At 47.4% G+C, this 16,535-nt stretch overlaps 1 long non-coding RNA gene across 1 annotated transcript in view; it reads left to right on the forward strand.

Moving 5' to 3' along the window:
• Nucleotides 1-16,535, forward strand: part of LOC144827478 (uncharacterized) — a 165,891-nt gene that overhangs the window by 61,342 nt on the left and 88,014 nt on the right. The gene's annotated exons all lie outside the window — the stretch shown is intronic.

A 16,535-nucleotide genomic window follows, 5' to 3' on the forward strand; every position in this document is an offset into this window, starting at 1 on the left:
GTCGATATTGATCTCATCCCTTTTTCCCCGAACCCAGGTAGATGGCATTTTAACAGTGCCCTATTCCTTGACCCTAATTTTTGTCATCAGTACAACACATTTGCCTCTGAGTTTTTCTCTATAAACACCTCCTGGACTCCCCCTTTGTTATGGTGTGGGACTCCTTTAAGGCAGCGGCCCGGTGGTTTTATGATAAATTATGTCTCTAAAAAGAAAAAATCCTTAGAAGCCCAAGCCTCTCATTTACTTAATACAATTAAACAATTAGAATATTCATATTACAATTCCAATATTGAGTCTTCTTTGAAAAACCTTATTGAAGCTAAACTTACTTTTTAATAAATTATCCACTGATGCAGCTTCCAATTATCTCCTGAAAAGTAGTTCCCACGACTATGGAGGTCAGAATAAAATGGGGAAATTGTTGGCCAATCATTTAAAGATAAGGAAGTAACAAATGAGAATAGAATCAATACAAGGCCCCGCTGGTGTTCCTATTTTCAAGGACTATGATAATCTGAAAGAATTTGTTTCCTTCTATAAGTCTCTTTATACCTAAGTGTGGTAATGACATGTATAGAAGGATATCCAGTGCTATATCTTGCCATGGATTGCACGGACGCCTTCTCATTAACAGGGGTTGGCATAGCAACAAGGAGGGTTCCGATGCGACTAAGCAATATTGGATTATGCGTAATGAGTTATCTATAGAAAATGGATTGTTATTTCTTTGTACGAGGTTGATTCCTCCTTGCAGCATCAGGAAAGAGCTTATTGACTGTGCACTCTTCCCATGCCGGACTTTTCAAGTGTAACAAGAGTTTAAGGATGTCATATTGGTTGCCCGGCATGAACAGAGAAGTTGAGCGCACATTACGTGATTGTATTCCATGTGCACTAAGTGACAAGTCCAAGTGTGCCCGTATTCAACCGATGATATTGAGAAGCCGTCCGTGCAATCCATGGCAAGATATTGCACTGGATATCCTTGGTCTGATACACAAAAATGATTCACAGACGTATGTATTGGTTGTGATGGATGTATACTCAAGGTGGCCTAAAATATTCTTTTTGTGAACTATTGATTCTGCCCACGTTATTCAATGCTTGAAGAGTTTGTTTGCAAGAGAAGGGGTACCTGAATCCATTTTAACCGATAATGGATTTCAGTTGATCTCTAAGGAGATGGAGGATTTTCTTGCCTCTCGTGGTAATGTACACAAAACATGTTCTCTCTACCATCCCGAGGCCATTGGCATGGTTGAGAGATTCAACAAAGAGATAAAGGAAACCATTATTCTTGCAAAATCTTTGTCACTTGATTGGAAATGTGAAGTAATGAAAAAAATTGAAGAGTATAGATTATGTCCACATGCTACCACTGGGAAAACACCTTTCTTACTGTTTTGGGGCAGAGTTCCTAATACTTGTGTTGAACCGGAATGGGTCAACAAATATGAAATAGATAAAGGTAAGGAAACAATATGTGATAATATGATCATCCATGAAAGAGAAGAAGAGAAAGCGAAAAAAAGGAAAGTACATTTTGATTTTTAAAAAAAGCTGTTAAAAAAAATGGAAGTTAAGATTGGGGATTGGGTAATGATCAAACGTCCAGGCTTAGGTGGCAGTTCTACTTCCAAATTCATGAAACCCATAAAGCTAATCAAAGTCTGTAATAATGCAATTAAGACTCAAGACCATCGTATATGGAACTTAAATAGAGTAGTGATTGTCAAAGGCAATCTTTGTGGTGGTCACAGTGTAAGTTCAGGTGCTCCTGACACTACTGGTGTTCTTCCGTGTATTCCGTCACAAAATGGTGAGGGAAGTGGAATTCAAAATTCATCTAGGAAGCGCAAATGTCCATCTTATCTTTCAGATTAAGTGTAATTATTTTTGTTCATTCTTCTCTGGAGAGGTGTGGCTCACTGGTTAGAGGCGGCAGACCTGTAAGCAGAGAACGGCCCGGGACCAGGGTTCAATTCCCGACGCGGCAGGGTCTTGGACCAGGGTCAACGGACTCGATAATTCTCGCCTCAGTGCCTATTCTAACCAGGGAACACACTCGGTAACTCTGGGCATTAAGCTTGCCTCATCTCTACAACGGCCTCCCACAGACGCCGGGGATGCCTGGTTTCACCCTGGAGATACCCAGAAAGGGACCATCTCACAGGGAAAACCAGGACGGGTTCCCCAGCGGTCTACAGCGCCAGGACACTCGGGTAGAGTAACAGTGCGCTTTACAAGTATCCCACATTTATATTCTCTTAGTGTAACTTTGTTATTTGTATAAGGAAGGAAGATGTGTGGAGTTCTCCTTTTAGAATTGTAATATTTCATATGTAGAATCTTAAATGTGTTAATGACATGTATAGAATTGTGTCTATGTCACCTGTTCTATTAGAAGATTCAGAGGTAAACTGAATCAGTTGATGTTACTGCCTGCTGTTTGTTGGATGGGATCTTCTAAGGAATAAACCTAATACTTCAAACATCTGAATTGTGTCCACTCTTATTCAAGAAAATGCTTCACTGGTCTTCTCTCTTATTGTATTTCTATTCCCTCTCCTCCATCTATCCAAATTGATTTTGAGTCTCCAGATGCTGATATTTCTTTGGCTGATATTTTCCGAGCTATCTCAGTGTTACGTTGTGGTTAAGCTCCTGGTCCAGATGGATTTATCATTACATTTTATAATCACTTTGAAAAAATCCTTTTGCCTGATCTTTTACTTTTATTCCAATCCTTTTCTGATACTGGCTTTTCTCCAGGCATGTTTCAGGAAGCTTTGATCTGTCTAATTCCAAAGGAGGATAAGGATCACTCCCTATGTAAAAACTACCAACTTATTTCCTTGGTCAACACGGATTATAAATGTTTTGCAAAAATTTTAGTGCTTCGTATCGATCCTATCCTGTCCAATCTTATTGGCCCTGAGCAGTCGGGCTTTGTTAAAGGAAGACTAGCTTCTGATAACTTTCGGATATTTTTTAATATTCTGAGTAAAGCTTCTTCCGTAGATCATCCTATTTCAGCCATCGCCTTAGATGCGGGAAAAAGCATTTAACAGGATTGGTTGAGATTTTATGTTTCATGCTTTAAGGTGAGCTGGTTTCCCTCCTAAATTAATTGCTTTAATTTCTTTACTGTACTCCGGACCTCACGCGTCTATATTTGTTAACGGTAACACCTCTGAATATTTCCCCCTGCGTAGAAGTGTAAGATAATGTTGTCCCTTATCTACCTTATTATTTGTAATAGCTTTGGAACCTTTTTTAGCTAAAATTAGATGCGACAATTGTGTTACTGGGTTTCATTTTGATCCTCATCAGGTTAAAATGTCAGTTTAAACTGAAGATTTTCTTCTATATTGTTCCAATCCAGAAACTTCCCTTTCTTCTTTTCTTCAGCAGGTGGCCTCTTTCTCTCAACTATCTGGCTATTGCCTAAATGCAGATAAATGCGAAACTTTACCTCTGAACATTTTGGGGTCGATTCCGATCCTGGAAAAAATTCCGCCGTACGAATCGTATTTGTAGCCGAATCCGTACGAATGGAAAAATTCCCTCCGAACTGCGAAGTACGATCCATTTCCGTCTTTCTCCGTACGTTTATCAGCAATCCGTACGAATCGCAGTCGAAGACCCGTACGAATAAGCGTTGGAAATCAAACTGTACGATTTGTAAACCTGCCGTACAAACATACAAGTACGATGCACTGCAGCAACCCAGTACGCGATTTGTAAGGACCAAAGTAGTCGCGAATGAAGAATGATTAGTACGGAAAATATCGTGTTTCAGCAAGCCGCATCATCATATACGAACCGTTTACCCCTCGATCAAGCGTACGCAAACTCCCCCTCCCCCCAATGGCCCGTATAAGTCACCCGCACCTACAAGTACGACACGCACAAACCCCGAACAAGCCTACGCGAACCCCCCCACCCCCCAATGGCCCATATAAGTCACCCGCACCTACAAGTATGACCCGCACACACCCCAATCAAGCGTACACGAACCCCCCCCACCCCCAACGGCCCATATAAGTCACCCGCACCAACAAATACGACCCGCACACACCCCGATCAAACCTACGTGAACCCCCTACCCCCCAACGGCCTGTATAAGTCACCCGCACCTACAAGTACGACCCACACACGCCCCAATCAAGCGTACACGAACCCCCCACCCCCCAACAGCCTGTATAAGTCACCCGCACCAACAAATACAACCTGCACACACCCCGATCAAGCCTACGCGAACGCCCCCACCCCCCAACGGCCCGTATAAGTCACCCGCACCAACAAATACGACCCGCACACACCCCAATCAAGCGTACACGAAACCCCCAACCCCCAACAGCCATTATAAGTCACCCTCACCAACCAATACCAACCGCACACACCCCGATCAAGCCTACGCGAACCCCCCCACCCCCCAACGGCCCATATAAGTCACCCGCACCTACAAGTACGACCCGCACACACCCCAATCAAGCGTACACGAACCCCCTCACCCCCCAACGGCCCATATAAGTCACCCGCACCAACAAATACGACCTGCACACACCCCGATCAAGCCTACGCAAACCCCCCCTACCCCCCAACGGCCTGTATAAGTCACCCACACCTACAAGTACGACCCGCACACACCCCGATCAAGCGTACACAAACCCCCCCACCCCCCCAACAGCCCGTATAAGTCACCCGCACCAACAAATACGACCCGCACACACCCCAATCAAGCGTACACGAACCCCCCACCCCCAACGGCCCGTATAAGTCACCCGCACCAACAAATACAACCCGCACACATAACAATTATAAAGCGCACGCGAACCCCGAAACCAGCACAAGGAGGTCACAAACGAGTCGCACAACAACACAAAACATGTCTCCTGTGTACACACCATTGGGAAACAATGTCCTAGCCACATACAAACAGGCAAACAGAGGGCCCAAGTAACACCCACCCCATATAACACACCCACCACTAATACAAAATAAGCCACACCCACAAATGGACCAATAAAAGGGTCCACACATACAACCCATCATCCTTTGCAACATACCTATTTGCAAAAAGAAGGCACTGCCAGCACATCAACAACTGCACCCATTAACCCTCACACATACACCCTATCTCATCTACACCCACAACACCCCCTTCACAATCAGACCCGCACACCCCCATCCATACACACCATCACCCCCTCAATCAGATACACCCCACACCATGACCACACCAAAGAATCCAAAGTTCACTAACCCGGAGATGGAGGTCCTTACAGATGAAGTCATCAGAGTGGAGCCACAGCTGTTTGGCGCATTGGTCAGACAGACCAGCATAGCTGAGAAAACACGCCTGTGGGAGAGGATCATATACCGGGTCAATGCTGTTGCACCCATCAAGTGCACCAGGCAGGAATGTTAGGCCAGGTGGTATGATCTGCGGAGGATGGTCAAGAAGAAGATGGACCAGGACTACTCCTGTGCAAACCTCACTGGAGGTGGTGGTCACCGCAGACCTCCACAATACCATCCCTGGGAGGAGAAAGTCATGGCCCTGCTACCACCGGTGGGAGTTCGTGGAATCGAAGGAGCTGTGGAGGCTGGTGAGTATACAAACAGCTCATGTAATATGGGGGGACGCCCACCAGTGCCCAACAGTATGGGGTTGGGGTGGATATGAGTCCCAGCAGTGCCCAACGGTATGGGGGTGGGTGGCCATGAGTCCCAGCAGTGCCCAACAGTATGGGGCTGGGTGGACATGAGTCCCAGCAGTGCCCAACGGTATGGGGGTGGGTGGCCATGAGTCCCAGCAGTGCCCAACAGTATGGGAGTGGGGTGGATATGAGTCCCAGCAGTGCCCAACGGTATGGTGGTAGTTGTAAGGGGGAGGGTGATAGTGTGGAAGGTGTAGAGTAGGAGGCTGCCCTCATCCAATATGTCCCAGCTACACACCCAAGCACCATGCCCAATGCACAGGGAGTGTGAAATTACACACAAGATAGCAGACAATGGGCCCTGGTGTAGGCAGCACAAGGCCCTCCTGTGACCAGTGCAAACACAAACACCAGGACAAGGTCAGACATCCTGTGCAGGAACCCACAACCACGACCATGGCAGCATGCTTCATGGGGGCACAGCCAAACCACGAAGGATGGACGCTTGCAAATCACACTCAAACAACTAGCATGGCCTGTCACACACACCCCTTACAGAAACGTATCCCCTGGGGACAGGCAATGGAGTACAACACTGTCACAATTGTCATGTAACAACAAAACAATCACTGATATGATTACGCATCCAAATTTAACATGCACAGTGCTGATTCTCAAGTCCATTGTGCTTCTCACACAATGTACTTGACCCATCTCATGAATGTTGTGGATGCACTAATGTTGCACCATGGACATGGGTATTGACAAGGTGATGCGTCTTGGAGAAGTGCCACGAGCCATGAGCTAGAAGTGGGTGTACAGGTCCAGGGGGGTTGGCATCATTTGGCCATCATTGAACAGCAGCACATATCAAAAGTAGCTGAATTGAATCAGAACAATTCTGCTCTGTCTCTTACATTAACATGCTGCATCTAAACCCTGTGCATGCTTGAGGCTGGCATAAGGATTGACACTGTATTGTGAATATTGCATCAAAGAGAGCACTGCTGTATCTGTGTCGTGCCGGCAACACAAGCCACAGCAATGGCTGTGTCAGACATTGTCAAGAAACATGGAACATGGCTAAAACCCCTGAGCACATTTTAATTGGATCCCACTACATACAAATACACAAGTGAACAATGACAACAATATAAAGCAGGTTGAACTGTGATGCTGACAATGGAGAACAAAAAAAGATGTGTCATGATAGTGCATTAACAGTGTCTGTCTCTCACACCCACAGGGCAACATGTGGAAACCACCCCAAACCAGGGGGGAGAAGGATCCCAGTCCCAGGCTCAGCAGGACCCTGACCCCACCGACAGCGACACCTCACAACACACCGTGGATGACCCCAACCAACCTTGCCCCTCTGGATCCCAAACCCCTGCAGCAACTGGATCAGATACATCTGTGCCAACCACCAGACCCATTCCCACCACATCCCAGCAGACAGGTCAGAGCCCTGCCCATGATCCATCAGAGAGCCAGTCTGAAAATGAGGGACACCCTTCGGCGGGCACCCTGGAGGTGGCAGACAACATCCACCCTGCCAACAATCGGGGGTCCCGTCGATCCGATGTGCCCACAAGCGCAGGTCGTGTTCATGTGGGTCAGGGTGGTGGGAGTGGCGCAAGGCGGAGGCGAGATTCTGGCCAGGAGGGCGCAGGCACCGGTATGTCTCAACTGAGTACCATCCTGGAGGCATACCGGCGGGACACCAGGGAGGTCAGCCAGGTAGTGGAGGCCCTCAACGAACTGAAACAACAGCAGGCCGAGCTACATGTCATGCAAGAACGACATCATGGATGGGTGGAGGCAACACTGGCTGAGCTCTTGACCGTGCATCGGGATATAAGCCAATCTCTCCATCAGATGTCTGCCAACATGCAGCACCCTCCCTGTGTCACCAGGTCACAAACGTCAAGGCAAAGTTCTAATCCAGCCACAGGGAGGGAGGAGGAGGAGGAACAGTCTGACGGAGCGTCCCATGCATCGTCAAGGCCTGCATGTGAGGGTCCCCTAAGGAAGGTGTGTCATCCACGGCGAAGACGTTGAGAGGAAATGGGCCATGCACAACTCCCAGGACACCTGGCCTGGCATACTGCCCTTGGGTGCAACAGCATCACCTATTTGACTCTCCCACATGGACTTGCTGGTCACTGTCTGCCCAATGATGCCACGCACTGTGGCCTGGACTCTGTTGACTGAAACTGTAAGGCATCTCATCTCCAGCTGTGAACTTTGGATTCCCCTACTCACGTTTCCTGCACAAGATCACCAAACAAATCTAAGAAACATCATACGCATTGGTGTAGTAATCTTGTACCCAAAGTCTAAAACATATGTGTGTGGAAATGTATGAAATGCTAGAGTATTTAACAAACTGAAGCCATCCACACTTGGATCTGAGTCCGGTTGAGGACACACATAGGTCAGAATGTTCAAATAACTAGATACATGGATGGCAATACACACCCGTGATGGTTACTAAATGCTGTAGGGGGGTTTGGCTTGAAATACTGCAATTACAGACAGGCACAGGAGAGTCACTTGTAGGTGTATAGATCAGGGTTAAAATGTAGGTGTCCACGTAGGGAGTACCAACATCTGTGTCCTGATGTATGAGAACTATCATCAGCATGCAGCTGTACTGTGGATGTGATGAATGGTGCACAGGCCAAGGGTGGCAGGACAAACTGTGGGCAATGGCCTGTTGCACTCTCTACAAGCTCACCTGATCACGTGACCGCCCCCTATGCAGCTACAACAAGCAAACTCATGTGACGGGTGCAACGCAGCCAGAACGCCTTGCCACATCTGAGAAATCTCTTCACCAGACCGGCCACATCACACCACACCCAAGAGACGTGGTTTTGGTATGTGTTCACAGTGGCTATTTTACTGTCTGTGACGGCCATGTTGAAGTGGTGTGCTGAGGTTGCGCACTGCCACGTTACTGTAAGGAAGGCGAAGTGTGCTGCTGTGGTGTTGAGAAGGTAACACAGTACAATATTGTGCTGCTGGAAGGTGTGTGTGTGCTGTACGAGGCACATGACCTGGTTGTACGTAGACACACTGTCATGTGGGGCAGCATAGTCTTGCCAGTATGTGTTGCACACACAGGCAGAGAAGCTGTTATGGGTGAGTTTGAGGTATCCTGATACCAGGTAAATGAATGTCTGGTGTTCTCTGTGTGTAGGCTGGCTGGAGCATGCTCTACAAATGGATGGAAGGAGGAGTATCCTGTAGGCGTGGGATCCAGGATCTGGCCACTCGGTGCTGCATTGTGGCTGTGGATGTGTCTTGGTGACTCAGGGTCACTGCAAGCAAAATGGCAGAGTAATCACCAAATATCACGGTCACAGGATCAGGCCCCTTAGGGCCAAGTGGGGCACAGGACACACAGCGTCAGCAGGTGTAGTCTGCACGTAGTGGGTAGCAAGGTAAACAGCACTTACACAGCCATCTACCTCACGCACAATATTGAACTTTTGTCTTTACCAACACCATGCATGTTGTCACTGTACACGTATCCACATATGAACAATTAATTTACATTAGGCCATATTGAATACATGCACATTAGAAAGACATGTGCATTGACAGCAGGGAGGCACAATGTTCCGTGGAAATCACACGTCATACACAACATGATGAAGTTCCTTGGGAGGCCATGCAGCATTATCCAATGTACATGGCCAGTGGCATTGCCCTGAACACAATAACAGTCATGCAATGATGTCACTTGTAATGCTGCAGAAAGATTCTCCACACGACTGCCAGGGACGGTCCGTACCTTTGATCATCAGAGTGGTGCGATGCTGAAAGGGTTCCACCTCCAAATAGCCCCTTGGTCTGAGTACAAATGACAGACACAAAAGGGTGATCAGGCGAGGGAAGGAGAGGATGGGAACTGCAGGGAGGGAGATCTGAAACAGAGGCAAACAAGCATTAGGATTGCATTCTTATGTCAATGATTCTACAAATACCTCATGAGATACACTGTACCAGTCACACCTGTGAAGTGTAACCACTGTACCCTATTTGAGATCACAGATAATGCTATGACATAAGATGAGATGCATGTACACAGACACATAAAATATAGTCCAGTCTGTCACCTATTAGAATCTTGTGTAACTCTCACAAGTCTGCTACTATGCAATGAGATACATGTTGACAAAAACTAAGTCACAGTGTATGATGATGTGTCCCAAAACAAGAAATCAAAATGTATGGCAGTGCTACTTACGCAAAGTCAAATATCTGTATTTGGCCCTGGGTATCCGCAAGGGCCATGAAGGCAAACTTGACATCACCCACAACAGCTGTAAGCATCTCATATGATGCGGAAGCTAATGACCTAAATCCAATGAAGCCCCTCTGGAGCCAGTCTGTTGCTCTTGCAAATGAGCCTCACTGTGCTAAACATGACAAGCAGGTGGAAATTAAGTCAACAGCAAGTAATGAGTAGCTAGGCCACATAAAGAACCCTACCGTAACCATGGGATGCTGCACAGGACTAGAGAATCATGTGATTAACCTCACTCCACTGGTGCCACGGAATAATTTACATGTGATTCAGCCCACCATTCTAATGTCATCAGCCCAACATACCTGGCATCATGGGAATGGAAAGTGCACTTCAACTCACTGTAAAAGCAAGTGTAGCAGTATTCTCAACCTGCACTGAGGTAACGACATGACAGTGACATGACATACTGGCACGAGGGGCAATGCATCTATGCAAACAGACTCACACGACAGTTGTCTTAACATGAGGGACATACACCGGCCCACACCTACACGACATGGTTTTTGGGAAACCAAAGTGTACTGGCCCACAGGGTTGAGGGGATGATCCAGACACATCCTGCTGCACACAGTGAGGCTGCAATCCCCCACAGAGTCCGTGGTTGTGATCTCCCACACAATGTCCAACCATGGTATATGCAATGTTTCAGTGTCAATGTTTACACACATTGATGCATTCACCAGAGTCAAAACTCAACAACAGATGACTGTCAGATAGGGTGACTATCCTGTCATGGGAGTGGGGCTACATGGAATCGGAAACCTGATGTTGTTGCATGTACGCATGGTCAAACAACTTGCGCATGAACATGTACCACACAATTGAAACCATACCAACGCATAAAAGCCTTATATGAGTCCTTACCCAAACTGACATTTCCACATGTCCGTGCATGGTCCGTTGATTTGGCTGACATTGCTGTCATTATGAGCAATAGCAGGCTGACCAAGATGACACCAACGGACAACAGGCAGCACAACCTGGGAATGAGAGGCACACAAGGGGTCAAGTACAGAATAATTTCATTCAGATATGGTCATGTTGAATAGACTAAGGTAGTACTACACTTGTACATTCCAAGTTCACACATAGCACGTCTGTGTGTGGCATTACATCTGCACCTGTGTGACACTGCACAACAAACATCAAAGTGACATTGTATACAGTCAGCTGGACACACAGCATGCTACCCATTCAACTCTATGGTACATGCGTGAACAAAATGCACCTAGGACTCACCATTATGAAAAGAAGTTGCGGATGAGGTGACTCCGGATATCATCTTCAACCTCCTCGTCACTGGCATCCTGGCCAAGTCCTTCATCCTCCACGGGCAGATGTTCCAGCTCATCAGGATCTAGGATGAGTGGCACGGCCTCCTCCACTGCCATGTTGTGTAGCATGCAGCACACCATGAAGATGTTACACACCTTGAGTGGGGTGTATTGAAGGGCTCCACCTGTCTTGTCGAGGCACCTGAACCGGCTCTTCAGGAGTCCAAATGTTCGCTCTATCACCCGCCTGGTCTGCCCATGAGCATTGTTGTACCGCTGGTCTGCAGCTGTTCTGGGGTTGCGTAGCGGAGTCATGAGCCACGGCATGTTTGGATATCCTGTGTCTCCTGCAAATTGACATCATTGAAATGAGTGTATAATATGATGCAGTTAAGGAAATAATGACATACAGACATACATGAGTAACAGAGTTTACCCACGAACAAGACATGCCCGATGATTGCGCAGCTGCAGCATCATCTGTGGTACCCTGCTACGCCTCATGATGAATGCATCGTGGCACGATCCTGGAAAACGTGCACAAACATGGGAGATCAGCATGTTGGCAAGACACACCACCAGGGCACTTATTGAGTGGTAATGTTTCCTGTTGCGGTACGCTTGCTCCTGAGCCTGTGGTGGCACCAGAGAAACATGTGTTCCATCAATAGCACCGATTCCATGTGGCGTGCGTCCCAGGGCATAAAATTTCCCCTTGACATCTGTTAACTGTGCAGGAGTAGGGAATGTTATGAATTCATCTATGTGCACCAACATGGCTGCCAATACATCACGTAAAACCCTGCTGAACATTGTTTGGGACATCCCCCCCACATCACCTATGCTAAATTACTAGGCTTAGCATTGTGCAGAGTTCAGTGGCATGTGACTAATGATGCATGTCATGTTTATAAATGTGCCCAATGATTTGTAGCTGACATGTCTGATGTGTACAGGTGACTGATATATTTTTCTTATTCTCCTTGCCAACAGCATCATCACCACAATCTGGAGGAGACGCAGGCGTGGACCAGCCAGAGGGACCCAGCGACAGTGCCACCAGCTTTGAGGAGTCGGAGGGAGGCAGTGGCACGGAGGGTGAGGAGAGTCAGGCGGCCGGACCTCATGGGCACGACACCTCCTACCATGCGGACGGCTCGGAATCAGACTCTCCGGAGGAGGGGGAATATGCAGCTATGCCATCTTCTACATCTTTGGTTGTCCCCTCCTCATCCAGTACCATCTCCACCCTCTCAGTTGTTAGGGTCCCTAGGGTCTGTGCTAGCCCCTGTGTCTCCTTTGTTCCCGGCACCGCAGCCCCTGCCCCTGTCTCCCCTGCTGCCCTCAGTGCTGAGTCTGTGGACCTACTCCAGCAGATTCAAGTAGATCAGATATCCATGTTGACTGTCCTCCATGGACAAACAAAAATCATGACACAGTTGTTGTCGTTCATGGAGGGCATGTCATCTGCCATGTCTGATCTACGTCGGAGTGTGGCTGGCATAGACTCAACACTGACGGCAGCAATGTCCATCCTGCAGCATCTGGCCCCCCCCCCTCCTTCAGACCCATCCACCTCAGCCTCTCCCATTCCTGCCCAACGTACACGCAGACGCCACAGGTCAGACACCACAAAAGACACACCCAGCACACCCACACGGCAGACTAAGCGCAAATCTCCACGCACCCAATCTCAAGGGGATGTAGGCACACCCACAGGGAGAGGGGACAGACTTCACACACGCATCCACAGACCCACGACAACAGACTCACAGCCCTCTACCGCTACCCCCAATGTGTCCCCGGGTTCAGGTGTTAGTTTGTCAGAACTGGCTGAAGTGTGCAGCCAAGAATATTTAGCCACATTCAGCGAGGCAATGGCCAGTGTGGAGGAATCCACAACACCTTCACCCACTACACCTGTCCTTCCCTCTCCTGTCCCTGCGGTGCCGGAGGATTCCCCAGATGATGCCCCCACTGTTTCCACGGACAATTGAACTCTCTGTGCAGGCAAGTTTGGGTGTGACAGCATCCAGAATGCCACAATCTTTTTTCCCCGTTATTTGGACTGGCCATTGGCCTTCTGTGAGCATGGACTCATATTTCCGTTTTATCTTTTGGTGCAGCTGAATAAAGCTTTTATTTTTTGGTACTGTACTTTTGCTTTTCTGGTAATGGCTTGGACTGCTGTGTGCCTGGGAGCTGGTGTGATGTTCATTTTTGGGTATTGTAACATGTGTCTATTTCCTGATAGTAATGAGGTTCACCATGGTATGTTTCTGCTTTAACTGCTGGGCACTGCTGGGGGTCTTAGTCACACACACCCTCTACTGCTGGGCACTGCTGGGGGTCTTAGTCACACACACCCTCTACTGCTGGGCACTGCTGGGGGTCTTAGTCACACACACCCTCTACTGTAGGGCACTGCTGGGCACTGCTGGGGGTCTTAGTCACACACGCCTTCTACTGCTGGGCACTGCTGGGCACTGCTGAGGGTCTTAGTCACACACACCCTCTACTGGTGGGCACTGCTGGGCACTGCTGGGGGTCTTAGTCACACATACCCTCTACTGCTGGGCACTGCTGGGGGTCTTAGTCACACACACCCTCTACTGCTGGCCACTGTTGGGCACTGCTGGGGGTCTTAGTTACACATACCCTCTACTGCTGGGCACTGCTGGGCACTGCTGGGGGTCTTAGTCACACACACCCTCTACTGATGGGCACTGCTGGGCACTGCTGGGGGTCTTAGTCACACACACCCTCTACTGCTGGGCACTGCTGGGGGTCTTAGTCACACATACCCTCTACTGCTGGGCACTGCTGGGCACTGCTGGGGGTCTTAGTCACACACACCCTCTACTGGTGGGCACTGCTGGGCACTGCTGGGGGTCTTAGTCACACACCCTCTACTGGTGGGCACTGCAGGGCACTGCTGGGGGTCTTAGTCACACACACCCTCTACTGCTGGGCACTGCTGGACACTGCTGGGTGTGTTTTCCACACATCACTTAGATGTGACGCAACATACACATACATGTCCCACACGTCTCACCATTCCACTGGTTATATGCGGTAGCGTGTGGCGCACCATACCCCGAGGTTGATGACGTAGGTGCGGCACATCTCACTTTTACACTGGTGAGATGCGGTGGCGTACCGTACCCCGACGTTGATGGCGTCGGTGCGGCACGTCTCACTATTACACTGGTGATATGCGGTAGCGTGTGGCGCACCGTACCCCGGCATTACAGGCGTGCAATGGTGATGTGCGTGTGTGGCGCCACGTACAGGTATACTTCAGTTTTTGGGGTTCGTTGTACTCACCGTCTGCACCGTCGTCGGTTTCTATGTACGAGGTGGTGGGCGTACAGGACTGGGATGACACGGACGATGGGGTTCATGTCTTGTTTGTCGCATACCGGGGTGAGGTTCGGGCCGGACTCTGCTTTTACGGCAGTTTTCAGCTCTTGTAGCAAAAGAGCCGTACGGAGTGTCTTCAACACGGATCGTACTTCCTGGTACGGATAACGCAGTCTATTTATGTTCGGACGTTGCGTAAAGCATCTCCTGGATGCAAATCGTATGTACTTTTGATTTGTACGGAGTTTGCTACGAGTCGTACGGAGTGACGCGTTGGGTTGGGATCGTACTTGCAGATTCGTACGGGGACGTTTACGAGTACGATTCGTACGGGGATAAACGCTCCGTACGAAGAATCGGAGCGCTTTTTACCAGATCGGAATCGACCCCTTTATGTCAGAAACATTTATTTGAACACTCCAAGTTCTCTTGGCAACCAACTAAAATTAAATATCTGGGCTTGTGGTTTGCACCTTCACTCCCTGAAACTTTAAAGTTAAACTTTGACTATAATATTAAAAAACTAAAGCATTCAATTAATCATTGGCTCCTCCTTTTTTTGTCCTGGTGGGGTTTTTGGCATTAATTAAGATGATGCTCTCCCCTCTCATTCTTTAAACTATTTCTATGATTTCTATTTGTATCCCTGATTATTATTTTAAGAAGAATGACTCCACTCTGATAAAATTTCTTTGGAAAGGTAAATCTTCTTGTAGAGCCTTCTCCACTTTAAAGAAAGATGATCCTAACAGGGGACTTTGATTTCCTGATTTCAAGACTTACCATTCAACTTTTTCGCTAAAACAGTCCGCCCGGTGGAGTTCTTCAGATCTTCCTTTATAGCCTCCTCTTTGGTTAAAGATGGAAAACTTTCTTTTTGACCCTTTTACTTTTCAAGAATTTGTATCTTTCTCTGCCAACATTACTTCAACAAGTTCTCCTATTATTTCTCATTCTCGTAAACTCCTGACTCCCTTGTTATCTTCACCGTACCCCTCTAAAAGTTCTCTTCATCAACAACCCATCTGGCATAAAAAATCATTAAAGGCCCCCAATCGTCCCATATACTGGAAGACTTGGCACTCTAGAGGTTTAAAATGGATCTCTCAGCTTGTATCAAATTCTCAACCAATTGCTCTCTCTGATCTCCAATCTAGATTCTCGCTACCTTCATCCTCTACACCGCAACATAAGCTTCTCTTTCCTTCTCTCTCCCAATTTCATCATAATACACCAAATAATTTAGATTTTCATATAGCATACAGGAACTTATCCTCAGCACTAGAAAATTCCCCATCTGCATCCAATATTTACAAAACTTTGCAATTTCCTCTAGACAGAAAAAAAATCAAAAATGTAATTTGCATGGGAAAAGGTTTAATCTCAGGAATGGCCAATTACTACATGGGATAAACTTGGGTCCAAACTTCACAAAACTTCTCGGGCTGCTAACACCACACAAACCCTTTTTTTTCATTTTTCTTTGTGTTATTTTTTCCCCAGTATCATTGACTTCCTTTTCATTAGAAACGTCCCTTACCTGTTGGTCTGTACCTGCCCTTCCGTACACTTAAAACACATGTTGTTTGATTCTCCTCCCATTTTTTAATTTTGGAAATCAGTTTGGTCCCAAATTCAGAGAATTTTTAGAGTTCAGGTACCTTTTTCTCTCACAAATATTTAACTAGGTTCACTCTCTCCCCAATGGCCTCAAACACCACTAAGTTTTAAATCCTTAGATTAACTATTGGCTATTGCCTTCCACTTAATAACTTCAACTTGGAAGCAAGCCAATTCAGTCATGTATAAAGCCTGGTGGAATGCTATTTGTTTTTATCATCAGTCAGACACAAATTATGTCTCTCCGATATCTCTAGCAAACAAAATAGATCTCCTATGGCTTCCCTT

Source organism: Lissotriton helveticus, chromosome 4_1 (assembly GCF_964261635.1).
Source record: "Lissotriton helveticus chromosome 4_1, aLisHel1.1, whole genome shotgun sequence".
NCBI classification, from domain to species: Eukaryota; Metazoa; Chordata; class Amphibia; order Caudata; family Salamandridae; genus Lissotriton; species Lissotriton helveticus.